Source organism: Protopterus annectens, chromosome 8.part1 (genome assembly GCF_019279795.1).
Source record: "Protopterus annectens isolate FY-2018-M chromosome 8.part1, PAN1.0, whole genome shotgun sequence".
NCBI lineage: Eukaryota > Metazoa > Chordata > Ceratodontiformes > Protopteridae > Protopterus > Protopterus annectens.
In genome coordinates, this window is record NC_056742.1 from 451,977,961 (window position 1) to 451,993,120 (window position 15,160).

Here is a 15,160-nt window from a genome sequence, read left to right on the forward strand (position 1 = left end):
CTACCTGTTGCACCACTGACACTGACATTAGTTGGGTCAAGTCTGTAATATATGCGATAGTAAATAGTTTTGGCTGTTGATTCTTAGGATTGCCACCAATAAGGTATAAGCTATTAAAAAAGGAATACTATATATTATAAAGCATTGAGAGTTGGGATATATTATGCCGTAACATGGTCATGTCTATCATTGTTCTGAGTGAAGTAGGGAGAAGTATGTTCAAACCTATCTAATCTCAGATGAAACAAGACTGTATGCAAGGTATCTGGAACAAGAAGCATCCTTACTGAGGACTATGAGTTTGATTCTGTCACGCATTTACATATTACTTAAACCAAGTCATTCCCTATTGCAATCTGCCTCAGAAATGTGGAAGAGCAAAAATTTAGTTTGGTTATTTGTTATTTATAGATACTGGTTTATAATAGTGAAATATCTGAGATACATCCTGATTTTATGTATAATCTCACTAGAGGCAGAGTATATATTTTGCAGTATGCACTCATAATATTGTTGTATACGTCTATCTTGAAATTTGACTTAGTGGGATTCAAAAAGACTTGTAGCTCTAAATAGCTCTAACCATGAATCACCTTTTTCACACAACAGAAACATCCTCCAATACCTCTGTATTCAGAGATTATGACAAGGGTAATATACTGAAACTGAGTGATGACCTAGCTATTTTTGTTTTTTCAAGCAGACCTCACAGCAAGAGGTTCTCCTGTTCGATTCTTGGCTTGGCTTGGGAGTGCCTTCTGTGTGGAGTCTGCATGTCGTCCCCGCAGTTGGGTAGCATTCGAAAGACATGTGTGCGTAAATGGGCATGTCTTCGTTGAAGGTTGGGCGTCGAGCTGGCACCTCGGCGTTTCGTAAAAGTCTACTGCCAATCATTAGTGGACCAGAGTTCCGCTGTGGCGACCCCTTACCAGGAAAAAGCCGAAAGACAAACAACAAACAAACAGGCTTGATGCTCTCCTTCTCTGTACTTTGTTTTCTGTGTTTTTTGTGTTCATATGTATGTCCTTTACTGATAAGATCAGTTAGGCTTATTTTAGATACAGTCGGTAAGATCTCTTGCATATCAGATTTCAATGCCCTCAGGCTGTTTCAATTGAATTCTTACACTCATAAGACATACCAGAGGAAATAGCAAGAGCATCAGACTCTCCTTAGATTGGTGTCAGTCCGGGCAAGAGACGAAGGCGAAGATGACACAGGAAGCAAAACAATGGCTGCAGGTGCAACCTACACGCTAGGCTAAGGAAACATCCTCACAAACCACCTCTTCCCAGCATATTTCTTGGTAATGCCAGATCTATCACAAACAAAATAGATGAACTTCAGCTACAGATTTCTGAGAACAAACTTGAAAGAGACTGTTGCAGTTTTTTATTCAGAGACGTGGTGACACTCGGGTTTATCAGATGCAGCCACTAAGCTGGCAGACTGTACAGCTTTTACAAACTGCACTTTGTCATCTTGAGCGGTAGGGGGAGTTAAAAGGAAGATGCTTTTTGTAGACTTTAGTTCAGCTTTTAACACAGTTATCTTTCATAGACTGGTCACTAAACTCACTGGCTTAGGACTTTCAGAACCTACCTGCCATTGGATTAAAGGCTTTCTGACTAACCGTCCTTAGCAGGTTAGACTAGGCCTGTACATTTCCTCCACTCTCAGGCTAAACACTGGTGTCCCTTCAAGGCTGCATGCCGAGCCACCTTACACCCGTGATTATGTCCCCTCTCATTCTACTAATAGCATCATTAAGTTTGTGGACGACACTACAGTGGAAGGACTTATTTTAGGAGAGGATGAGACAGCATATAGAGATTAAGTTCAAACACTGGTTACATGGTGTACTGAGAACAGGGCTGCCAGATGTCTCTATTTGAGCAGGACTATCCCGGGATCAACAGCCCGATCCCAAGTCCCCACTGTCAGCTAAAACCCCGGCGAAAAAGCCTCCACTTTGCTTTTTTTTGATTAGCCCGTATGCAGGTATACGAGCTAATCAAAAAATCACAAAACTGAGCTATTTTTGTTTAATGCAGAACTCCCTGATGTTCCATTTTGAACAGAAGAAGGTCCACTGTGTGATTTTTTGATTGTCTCATATACTGGCATACAGGCCAATCAAAAATCGCCAAACACGGAGCTACTTGTGTTTAATGTGGAACTGCAAGGTGTTCTGCTTTAAAGACCTTTTTTTTTTTTTTGGTCTTCACTTAGTGTGAAGGACCTTTTTTTTTTTTTTTTTGTCTATACCTGTCCAGTAAGAAATCTGGTATCTCTGACTGAGAACAACCTTGCCTTAAACTTTACCAAAACAAAAGAACTCATAATAACTTTCTGGAGTCACAATGCCAATCACAACCCAATATACACCAATGGAAACTGTGTGGAAAAGGTTCCTGCCTTCAAGTTTCTAGGTGTACATGTGGAAGAAGATCTATCTTGATCCATAAACACCACGGAGGCGGTCAAGAAGGAGACTCCATTTCCTGAGATCCTCAGGAAAAACAACCTGCAGGAAATGCTACCAGTGTCTTTTTACAGCTGTTTTATTGAAAGTGTGCTGACATACTGCATTTCCACATGGTATGCCAACAGCTTGGCGGCAGATAGGAAGGCCCTTCAAAGGATCATTAATTCTGCACTCCTCTTTGCAAGAACTCTTCAGCTCTCTCTGTCTTAGCAGGAAAACCAACATCTTCGAAGACCATTCACACCCTGGACATCAGCTGTTTGAGTTACTGCCTTTTGGAAGATGGTTCAGCTCCATTCCATCTCAGACAGACAAACAGACAGACAGACTTAAGAACAGTTTTTATCCCAGAGCCATAATGAATTGAACAATGCTAAATACTCACAATGAGTACAGATAATAGCCATTTGCACTATAAGGTATATGTTTACATTCCTGCGCACCTTACCTTATTCCTTTCATGAGCAATTATACTCAAGTGCAATAACTTAGTTGTTTACTGCATTGCATTGCATTAATACTGTATTGTTTGGTATTGTATTGTATTGTATTTGCTTATTTATTCATGTTCACTATATATGAACGGACCTTAGGAGGATTGTTACAAATTTCATTGTATTTGTGGAATGACAATAAAGGAATCTAAATCTTATCTAAATTCAACATCCTCCTTCAAACTCAGTAAATATACTGCTTATGCAGAATCCTTTACTGCCAAATTCTGTGCACACATGAATGGCTACACAGATGCATCTGTTATCCTTTGAAGTAAATACAGTCCAAATTCAAAAACAAACTCCTCTGGTGAAACCCAATTATAAACAGGCTCTGTAATAAAAGAAACCCCCCCTCACTGCACTTACAAATAAATATAACTCACAAGATGTTCTTGCTAAACTCAACTTGAAACTCCAGACTCTGATCAAATCAACAGAAGCCAAATATGAGGTGAATACTGCTACCCCTTCTTTAACTTTGTCAGAAACCTTAGAAACACTGTCCAGGACTGTGCAGAGCTAATAATAAATTATATCATGTAGTTGGACCCAGAGTACATAGACAATCTACTAACAGATAAGTTTAACTTTACCGTTCTCTCCTATCCTGCTTTCCCAAATCTCATACCCACAGCTTCATCCCTACCCTACCCTCAAATGTCAAATGAACAAGTCCTCAAGAAGCTCTCCAGAGTCAAGAGCACTTGCTTCTCTGGGGCCAGATAACATACTAGATTGCTTACTGGTGATCCTGAAACAGGATCTGTTGGACTCCCTACAAGAGGCTATTTAATGTGAGCCTCCAGACAGGTTTTGTGCTAGACAAATGGAAGGCAGCAACTGTCATCATCTTTCACAAAGGTGGGGTGTAAATGGATCTGGAAAATTATAGAATATGTCTGACCAGCCTCATCTGTAAGGCTATCAAAAGGGAAATTGTGGAATTAATAAGTAAGTACATAGGTAAGTTGCAGACTCTCAACCCAGACCAGGTTAGATTTGTTAAGCGCAGATCCTGCCTACTTCACCTGGTTGGCTTTTCAAAGCTAGCGAAACAGTGGATGAGAACAAATGAGTACAGACTGCATGGCCATTACTCACCAAGGCATTCAGCACCATCTTGCGCTCAGGTGTTGTAGATAAGCTGTCCAAGCTAAAGGTTAATCATTATAAAACTATTGCTGTAACAAATTGTCTCACCTGCAGAACACAGAAAATTAAGGTGGACAGCTCTTCTTCCACCTAAAGACCTCTTACTAGTTTTTCACTCAGGGTTCAGCCTTGGGCCACTCCTCTTTGGCATTTAATTCTCGGAGGTCAAAGCTAATGTTGAGGGTTTATGGCTGACCAGATGACTGCAAACTTGGTGTCATCAGAATATCCCCAGAGGACACCAGGATTCTTCAAGAGGGCCTCTTCCAAACCAATAGCTGGTGTCAAAACCATGAATTAAAAGTAAATACTAAGAAATATACAATAGTGTTCTTTGGAAAGGAAGCTGTCTCCTGCAGCTATCTCATTGACAACACACTCCTGAAAATTGATTCATTAGTTAGGAACAGGGAAACCTATGCAATGAACAGTCCTTTGCTCACCATGTATCCACCATTGTAGGACATTACTTTTCCATTGCACAGCATATTACTGAGTATGGCTTCCTGGTCTGTGGATGTGGTCATTCCACTACATCACGCATTCATCAGGCCAACCATTGAGCATAATGCCCTCCTTCAGTACTTACCCCTCCAAACAATGGACACAGCTCAAATGCCCACAATGCTTTCTAACAAAATCAAGGGGCTAAATCATAAAAATTATGGAGAACATCTCAAAGCCTTGCCCTTTTTGGTATCATGTGGGCTACGGATGGCCAATCTCTGCCTTGGGTAAAGACAGAGCCTATCCTATCAGACCTACTGCACATTTGGAAGACCAATGGAAGCATTAACAATCTCTCAAGATATCTGAAACTCTTTTGCAACATAAATAGAACATGGAAGGATAAATATGTATCACAGAGAATATTATTTCTTTAGAATCATCTTCATCTTCACATAAAACAAAGTACTTTTCTTACACTATTCAAATGTAATCTGAATGAGTGGATGGGTAACCACAAATTCAACTCTGGTGCAGTAACCTTATCCCTCATGGATAGGGGCAACATGTAAATGGTTTCCTCATCTTTAGGTTATTTTGACATAAAACATACGAGGTAAAACCTTCATGAGAATTTATGTTTAGACTTGTACAGATCCCCACTGATCAATAGCTTAGTTCATACTTATAAACTTGGGAAAGCACTTTAGAATGAAAAATTTGAATGAAAAACCACTGTGGTCCTAAACAGCTTTATCTTGTAGCTGATATTTGGGAGCACTTCCGCACCTCTACTCTATCTACATTTTCTCCCATGGACACCTAACAGCCTGTAATGTTCCTAAGCCCATTAGTCACATAAGCTGATTTTTATTGTTTCTGTATCTGCTGCTCTGACATCCATGTTTTTATTTTGTTGGACATGCCTCATTTAAGCTAACAACAATACAACAAACTGAAATAGAGACCTTTGTGCCCCATTCCTTTAAACATGTAAAACTTTTTTAATTACATGTAGCCTTACTATAACATCTATACATAAAACAGCAATTCCCTTATGTGACAAAAAAAATAATTTTCACATACTATAAAGAAATGTTCTTTTAGCAATAAATCAAAAGCTTTCTTAGTATCAAAGTATCAAATGCTTGCAGATAGGGCATTTTTGTCCTAGACCCTGATTAACACAGCAAATGCAATACATACCGAAGAGGTCAGAATCTTACTGACTTACATAAATGTCAGTTATTTGTTTCATACTCTTACATTCTCCTTTGTAATATCTTAACAAATACGTTTACATCAAAGCACATTAAGGGAAATTAATCTTCAAATCTATGGTTGCTGAGATCTGGTTTATTTTAAAAAGTTTAGGAATCTGTGTACTGAAAGTCTAGTACTAGTTTGGTGAATCATTCCAACATATTAGTCCCTAAATAAATGTCTTTTAGAAATGGGATAATATGTGGTCTTTAGTTAATTGAAGAAAGCAGACTTTGTAACATTTTGTCAGTATAATTCGACCACTTTTACTTCATTAACCCATGTTGCACTCTACCTGCTTACTTTCTCCCTTCATTTTTCTATAATCCTTGACTATAATTTTTTAATTTCCACTTCTTATCCAAATTTAATTTGCAGTCATTCATCTTTTCATATTTCTTTTGTTTTTATGGTAGTACAGGAGGAAGACACTACTACTGTACTACCTGTCACAAACCTTATAACAGCTCCAACGCCACAGACCCTAGGAGAAGGCTGAATACAAAAAATACTTCCTTTCATATGACCCTTTCAGAATAATAATATGGTAATCAAGGTTTTAAAGCAAAGGTCATAACATGGGGGTGCAATCGCCTTAGCAAAGGTCATAACATGGGGGTGCAGTGGCCTTTCCTACAATAAAAGTGCTAAATTCTGCAAATGCCATAAATGTGCAACATTTAGAAATCCAATCAGTAGAGTGGGGTCTATTTTTCTGATAGCTTTAACTTTAATATAGTGTACATACGGGTTGTGTTAATATTCTGGCAAGGCATTTTCTATTGAGAGTCTTGATTCAGACTTTCATTTCTTATGATCAGTCAAAAGTGGAGTAACGTTTATGGACAAGTGACTGTATGCTACAGTGGGTTTTCACTTTTGTCCACTGTAGTGCAGCCATAAATCTGGACTACACAAGTTAAGGGACTCTGGGGTGGATAAAGTCTTCCACTTAGGGGTGCAGTAGGCTATTTGTGAGCTTTTATAGATTTCTGAATTTTGCTTCCTAGCATTAAAAAAATCATTGAGGTGTGACTAAATTTCTAACTTTTGACTGATTTGCTCAAACATACAGAAAGCATGTGTGTGTGTGTGTGTGTGTGTGTGTGTGTGTGTGTGTGTGTGTGTGTGTGTGTGTGTGTGTCTGTGTGAGTGCATATGTCTGTGTGTGTTTCTGTGTGCACGAGCATGTCTGTTTATATACACACAAACATATATGATATCTCTCTCTCTCTTTATATATATATATATATATATATATATATCTATATATATATATATGTATATATATATATATATATATATATATATATATATATATATATATATATATATATAGGTAACTATATGTATGTAAATATACATATATGTATTTATTATAGGAAACATTATCACAAGTTGGTTAGTCACACTCTCTCCATCATTGAGAAATGGTTAAGCTTAGCCCATCCTATTGAAATAAATAAATGAATTAAATTCTATTACACAGAAATCAATACAAATATAAACTAAATCACTTTTTTTGCATGGAGGCAGACCACCCTGTACCCTCATACCCCAGCATGCCTATATGTATATTTGCTCTGAGATCTCACAGTAGTGTATGCAAGGGAAAGTATCACTATGTGCACAGTTATATGTTCTTACTGCAGCTGGCTCCCTGGTTCCTGGTAAGACAGAGTAATCTGACAGCCCTTATACGTTTCAAACACCTAACACCTTAAATATGTTATGTAAAAGACTGCACAACAATGTAGGTAGATGCATGCTTCCTTCTCAACATTATTACATGATCCCTAACAATAACCCAAACTGTGATCACTTACACAGAAATCTGATACAGTCAATCTAATAATTTGTAATTCTGCAAAATGGTATTTGATGTGCTTAGTGAATCCATGTGTGTATGTATAACTATATCTGTACAGCTATATCTGTCTATCTATCTGTCTATATATATATATATATATATATATATATATATATATATATATATAAACTATAACTCTTTGACTCTGTCTCTTTATATTAACATCCATACTGTTCTCAACATGTATCCATTTCCTATTTCTTCAATACTTGACTCTTACATGACACGACAGTTCATATATGGGTTACCGCTATTGCGTTTGCATAGTGTGTCCTTCCTGCTTCCCACACACAAATACTTGCAATTTAAAAAGTACCAACTTTGACACTGAACACAATGTTGCTAAATAGAAATATCTCTTATCACATGTTTCTTAATCACATAGAATGTCAGTTATAGAAAATAACTTCAAGCACCCCCCCAAAACACAACACAAACCTAGTTTAATCAGTCCTTAACTCACAAGCCCCATGTTAATGCCAATAAAGTCTAATTTCTCTATTATCATAAAATGTTCTGTCACTCAACACAGTCGGCCGAGCTACAGTCAGGGCTCTGTCTCATTATGCCAGTGATCAACCTAGAGGTATTTTTATTTGTGTGTGTGTGTGTGTGTGTGTGTGTGTGTGTGTGTGTGTGTGTGTGTGTGTGTGTGTGTGTGTGTGTGTATGTACGTGTGTTTGCTTTATTCACTAGTGTCACTCATCCTTTTCTAACATGGATGACAAGCAAGCGGGGTATTTCATTTAGATGCTTTAATACATTTTTTTATTTATTTTACATTTGTTAACCGGGATAGTCCAACTGGATACGTGTCCATTTTCAGTGGAGGCCCGGAGAGAAAACCTCCAAAGAAACACATATGCAAGACATACAAACAATATAGTTTACATGTCTCTAGTATATTCATCCAGACAATATAGATGAGCACACATTAATAATTCCTTCACAAAAACATATATAATGATCAGTACATATACAAACAATAAAGTATGTTAAATATCTATCAAGTCACATCATGCATCTGAATGTGGTATTGATAAGACTAAACAGTCCAATCAGGAGATTATATGTTTAAGGCAAGAGTTATAGCAGGAGTGCAGTAGGACTGAGGTTAGTCTGGTGTGGAGCAGGGACATAACAATTTGTTGCTGAGATAGTTTTTGATAGATTTCTTAAATTTGGATAGAGAAGATTCCAGGGTAATTGATGGAGGCAGGGAGTTCCAAATTTTGGATATGTAAGATGAGTAGAGGGAGTCACCGGCATGGTTGTGTGATCTAGTAACTGTTAATAGTAACTTATCTGTGGAGCGGAATCGCCTAGGACAGGAATACTGCTGAATTAGGTTGCTTAAAGCTGGTGTTTTATTTGGGTGGGAGAGCAGCTTATAAGTAATGATAAGTTGGTTGTAGATTAATAAATTTGGCAGTTCAAGCCAGTCCAAAATGTTTTAGGTTATGACAGTGATGGGTACTAAAAGATGAGTTATTAGCAAATTTGGCTATTTGATTATAGCAGGTTGCCAGTTTGCTAGTTTCTGTTTTGGATAGATTTGTTAGGATTGGGGATGCATAAAGTAATGTTGAGAGCAAGTGAGTGTGAGCAATTGTGGTCCTAGAAGTATGGGTCAGGTAGGATTTGTGTTTGTAGAGACTACCTAGCTTTCTGTGTGTGTTTTTAATAGCTAGATTAATGTGGATATCAAACTTTAACTTGTTATCAATGGTGACACCTAGTAGTTTTGTGGGAGATTCGGGTGTGATAAGTTTACCATTTTTAGAGTGAATATTGAAAGTGGCGGTAATGCTGGTATTTTGTAAGGGGTAAAATAGTAGGATGTTGGTCGTTTTGGGGTTAAGAATGAGGCCATTGTCAGTAAGCCAGTTTTCAACTGAGTGGAAATTATCCTGGGTTTTATTGTGTAGTTCTTGCAGGGTTGAGGCACTGCATATTATAGTGGAATCATCTGCGTATTGGATAAGGCTAGTGCTATTTGCTGCTGAGTGGAGATTGTTTGTGAAAATTGAAAATAGCAAGGGACCCAGTATTGATCCCTGAGGTACCCCAAGAGTGACTGGTAAAAGTGGAGACAAGTTATTGTTCCACCGTACTGCTTGTTGCCTGTCCCTAAGATAGTTGTCGAACCAGGAGATCGATTGGTTGTTTAATCCTAGGTTTTTGAGGTGGCAGATGAGTTTGTCATGGCTAACCATATCAAAGGCTTTTGATAGGTCTAAGAAAAGGGCAGAAGTAAGTTTACCATTGTTCCTGTTATGGTTTATGGTATCTGTGAATGCTAACAGAGCTGTGGTGGTACTATGACCTGGACGGAAACCATGTTGAGTTGGAGATATGAGTTCCTGATTTATAAGTTGGGACACTAGTTGATGGTGGATGCATTTTTCTAATATTTTAGCCAGTGAAGATAGAATAGTGATTGGTCGGTAGTTGGATATGTCATAGGAAGTGCCCCCTTTGTGAAGAGGTATGATATAGGCAGTTTTCCAAATCAGGGGCACTGTAGAAACACATAGAAACACATCAGGATGAATAGCAGCAGCATAAAGTGCAAACAAACTGGTTAACAGACAGACCTCTCATACATATATGCTTACATCTCAACAGCTTACTACAAAATGGCAGTTAGGCTCGCACATGCTCAGTAGTAATACACTTATGCCAGCCCTTGGATAGGTTCTTAAAGGTACATACAGACACACATTGATCTACAACTAGTATTGTCAAAATGTGGCTGTGTAGTTTACATATTCATTTATATGTTGATATATTTGCGCTCATTACCATTTGATAATGTCATTAGAGATTTATGGACTAATTATGTCTTGTTCATAGGTGCTTATCTTAGTTATTTAGTTTATTTAACTTGTCTTCAGAAGAGATGCTTAAAAACCTATACCTTCTGCTTAAGGACATGTACATTTGAAGAATTTGCATTCTGAAAACTATAGAGATCATTTTTCCACATTTACTGGTGGAATAAAATACCATTAGGTAATAGGTTGGCTAGATCTTATACAGTATTAAGGTGTATGTTTTTCATTTAGTTTGAGATGGATAACAACCAAGGTAACAAAACATACTGAAGACAACTTGCTGGATACTGTAAGACAATATTACTAAGCAAAAGGAGGACAGAATGACAGACAAAGAGTACACAGGAGCAAATCAGACTTCAAATGGTAGGCATAGCTAAGAAAGTTTCCATGTGCATTTGTTACATTTATAAATATTTGGCTAATTGGCTAATCTTTAGCAGGGATATGCAGGCTTTACTTGAACTCTCCTTCAACCATAAAGTGATGAATTGCAGAAACTATCTCATGCTGGCAACATGGTACTGATGATTCCTGCCAATAATATATGAAATAACAGTGAATATGTAACAAGGATGAAGCAACAAATTTCTGCATACCCAAATGCAGAAAAGCAGACCGCCCACCTAGAACATATGCCAAGGTTCTTGCTAACTTCTCCATTCAACAAAGAAGTTAAGTTTGCTCACTTGGAATCTTGCCTGTGTACTTTCCATACGTGTTGCCCCCCCCCCCCCCAATAGCTTTCCAAAGCCTTTGATACTGTGGTCTGTGCAGGGTCATAAACAAACTTGGAGAAGTGAAAATCATTACGTATGCAACCTTTTTGGGACTGGAAACTTAGTTTTGTGTATATCTTGACATAGTATGTAAGAGATGTACATATATAATATCAATGGAGACAAAAATCTCACACACAGTAAACTCAGACAGCAAAATTGTCAGCAGCACCCCACATCACACCTCTCCAAGGCCATCACAACACAGATAATCCATGGCATGCTGAGGTTTTCAAAATTAACTTGCCTAAACCTCAAAGACCTCCAAAATGCAACACAGGCACAAAGCACACTCAGCAACTTAAGTCTACTAATAGGCATAGCACAATGAGTTCCAGATTTATAGATGTTGATCTCATAAGGCAGGTATTGACCAAAACATTCTAGTTATATATAACCCCTTCATAAAACACACACACATACCTCTTACCAGGCTGAGCAAAGAAAGAGTGATCGTTAGCCGCTTGTCTGGTGCCAGGATCAATCAGAACATGCACACACTCAGGTCCATCAACAACAAGTACTGGTATGATTCTATTTTAGTACACGCGAGTCTCATTGACTTGACATGTACATCCATAGACTATATGAAAAGATACATGATGGAGATCTCACACTATGTGTCCCAGGCATGTGTGAGCCTAGCACTGAGCAGCATTCTACTTTCTCCAAGGATGATACCACAATATAATCAGATGATTGAGTTAAACAATTGGCTTAGTTACTGGTGTCATTCAAAGAAGGTCCAATAGTTGTAAGCCTTGAGGAAATGACCAACAGACCATACTGGTTTGCCAGAAATGGCCTGCATCTATCCCCTATATGGCTTTGATTATTGGCAAAGACATTGGTCATCCACATAGTGTCTTTTTATGTAATGCCAACGTGATAAACGTAACAATGTAATACAGCATGAGAAGGAAAGTGTTACTGATTAGTGCTGGGTGCCAAAACAAGGAACTCCACTCCCTACAAGCTCTCCATGCCCTAGAGGATGTGGTTGTCTGTGTAGTGACTGAGACCTGGTTTAAAACAGTGGACAACATTCCAGCTGTGCAGAGCTATAATGCTTTTAACACATTTAGACCAGCTATTGTGTAGGAGGGAAAAAAGCTGGGATGTCTCGATTTTCATCTAGAAGAACCTCACAATGCCATTTTGCTAGGTGATCTAAACTATCCTACAGTAGATTGAGAAACCTACACCAACCACCATTATTGCACAAGCACAGAGATTACTGGACTTTGTCAATACAAATGTCCTGGAACAATTAGTCAGAACATCCACTTGGGGTAACTTCATCTTGGATCTTGTCCTTACTGATATGGGGGTATCTTCCACCATCCATTCTATATTTTCATCACTTGTTAAGTCTGACAATAAAGCAGCAGTCTCCATTGAAATAAATTTTAACAAGAGATCCTAATCACCCAAGGTACATATAGAAATTTCTCTAAGACAGGTTACCTACACCTGAGTGATATACAGTAGCAAGATTCAAATCTGCACCAAACCAAGTTAACTTCTCTGAATACATGGAAATGTGCACCACTGATTCACCCTGGAGATCACGTCAGTTGCCCTTCTAGACAGGGGTCCAGGGAAATAAATACTGTGGGAAGAAATAGCCAGGGAATTGTTATGGCTAGGCTTGCATAGGCCCTAGGGCCGATAACCTAGTAACAACCTATGAACCTATAAACCAATGCACTGCACTATACTAGTATGGACACAGCTGCACCCTGTATGAACAAGAGCAGAGCAAGCCTCAGATACAACATCTTTGATATAACCATAATATCAACAAGATTTGCAATAAAAAGAAGAGAACTTTAATAAAAAGTGAGAAAACTGATTCCCAGAATGATAAAGCCCCATCATTGAAATAAGCAAAAAAAAAAATCAGGAGTTTAATAAAGTCAAGCAAAGCCACATTTGAGGCTAAAATAGCCACCCAAGCCAAAAACATTCACAGGTCCTTTTTAAATTATGGTTGTAATCGCAAAAATGCAGCAATGTGTTGAGCTGATTGCAAATGATGTTACCTATGCTGTGGCTGATGATATAACTAACCAACAAGCTAATAAATTCATCTCAAACATTACCCCTCACTCCCCTCTGTTGATCTCACAATATATATATATATATATATATGTATGTGTGTGTGAATCCAGCACACCTCCAACTATCACACAAGACCAGGTCCTGAAAGCAGATCTGATGTTTAAAATTAATAAACAAAAGTATTTATTTATCATTTTTGCATCATTTGGTGTACATTGTTTGAATATTGGTTGTACTTTAAATCAAAATCTCTGTGGCCTATGGCTTTTTCTTCTTCTTTTAGCACTATCAAAAACCAAAAATATTGCATCAGTGGTTTGTGAAAATATCTCTGGATACATCTTTAATAGCATGAAGCATGATTTAGTCCCCCCACCCACACAGCACAACACAGTTCAGCCTCAGCCTTCATACAAGTCTTGTACCAAATGAATGGAAAACAGCTACAGTCATTCCCTTGCATAAGGCAGGACCTTCCAAATTGGCCCATCTTAATATGCAAAGCAATGAAACAATTATCATGGAACTACTCAATAAGAATGTAGAGAACCTCCAAACGCTGGAAGACATTTCAGTTTGGATTTTTTAAAGGCAGGTCATGCTTACTTAACTTGGTAGTCCTCTTTGTAAAGGTCACCAAAAGAATGGATGAAGGGAAAATTGTACATTCTATACACCCTGACATGGCCAAGGCTTTTGACACAATCTTGACTTGGACATAGTAGAAAAACTAAATAAACTGGGAACAAACCCTTCCATCACCTGTAGGACTGCCAACTGTCTCACAGACAGGATGCTGGAGGTTAAAATAGGGAAAGTTACCTCCACAGAGACCCGTCACTAGGGAAGTCCTCCAGAGTTTGGTGCTGGAACCTCTCCTGCTTGGCATCTACTTCTCTAAAGTTAAGGCCAATACCAAAGGTCTCTGGTTGACTAAATCTGCAGATGACTGTAAGCTAGGAGCAGTTAATGATTCCATAAATGACTTAGCCATCCTGCAGGAAGGTTTGTCCCAAAATAATAACTGGTGCCAGAATCATGGACAGAAACTAAATGCCCAATAATGCATAATTGTATTCTTTGAGAAATCAAGTACTCCAGGGATCTACCACATTGAGAGTTTACCCAGATGGTCAGGATTTGGGACATATGTGGACAGTGACCTAACTTTTGACCAAAATGTGTCCACTATTATAAGAGTCTCCTTCTATACTGCACAGCTTATACGCAAAAGGATTACTGCTAGATTTAGAGATGTCATTGCTCAACTTTACTCAATCCTCATTAGGCCGATCATTGAATATAATGCTCCCTTTAGCATGTATCTGTCATGACATATGCAACAACTGGAGCTCCCACAGAGATACCTTATTAAAAGGATACAAGACCTAAACAATATATCTTATATAGACTGTCTTCATTATTTACATTTCAGAACTGCAATATGTATTATGTAACAAAATTGTTGGGGAGCAGAGAAAGTGTCAGGCAACACTTGTAAAATGAGAGTTTAATAACACAAACACTAAGTGATTTCCTCTCGTATATAAACTTCCATGGGACTTCATCAGAGTGTATGTAAATACTAAAAAGAAATGACCTGTTTTATGCATACATCAGCCAATCATATTAATTGCAGCCATCCGGTTAATGAATAATAAGTTGATAATGAGAAATAAATTAAACTCGTTTACTACAATTATCACATGATAAAAAATAGTGTTTAAACACATAAATAAAGATGAAGATCATAGTAAAAACAT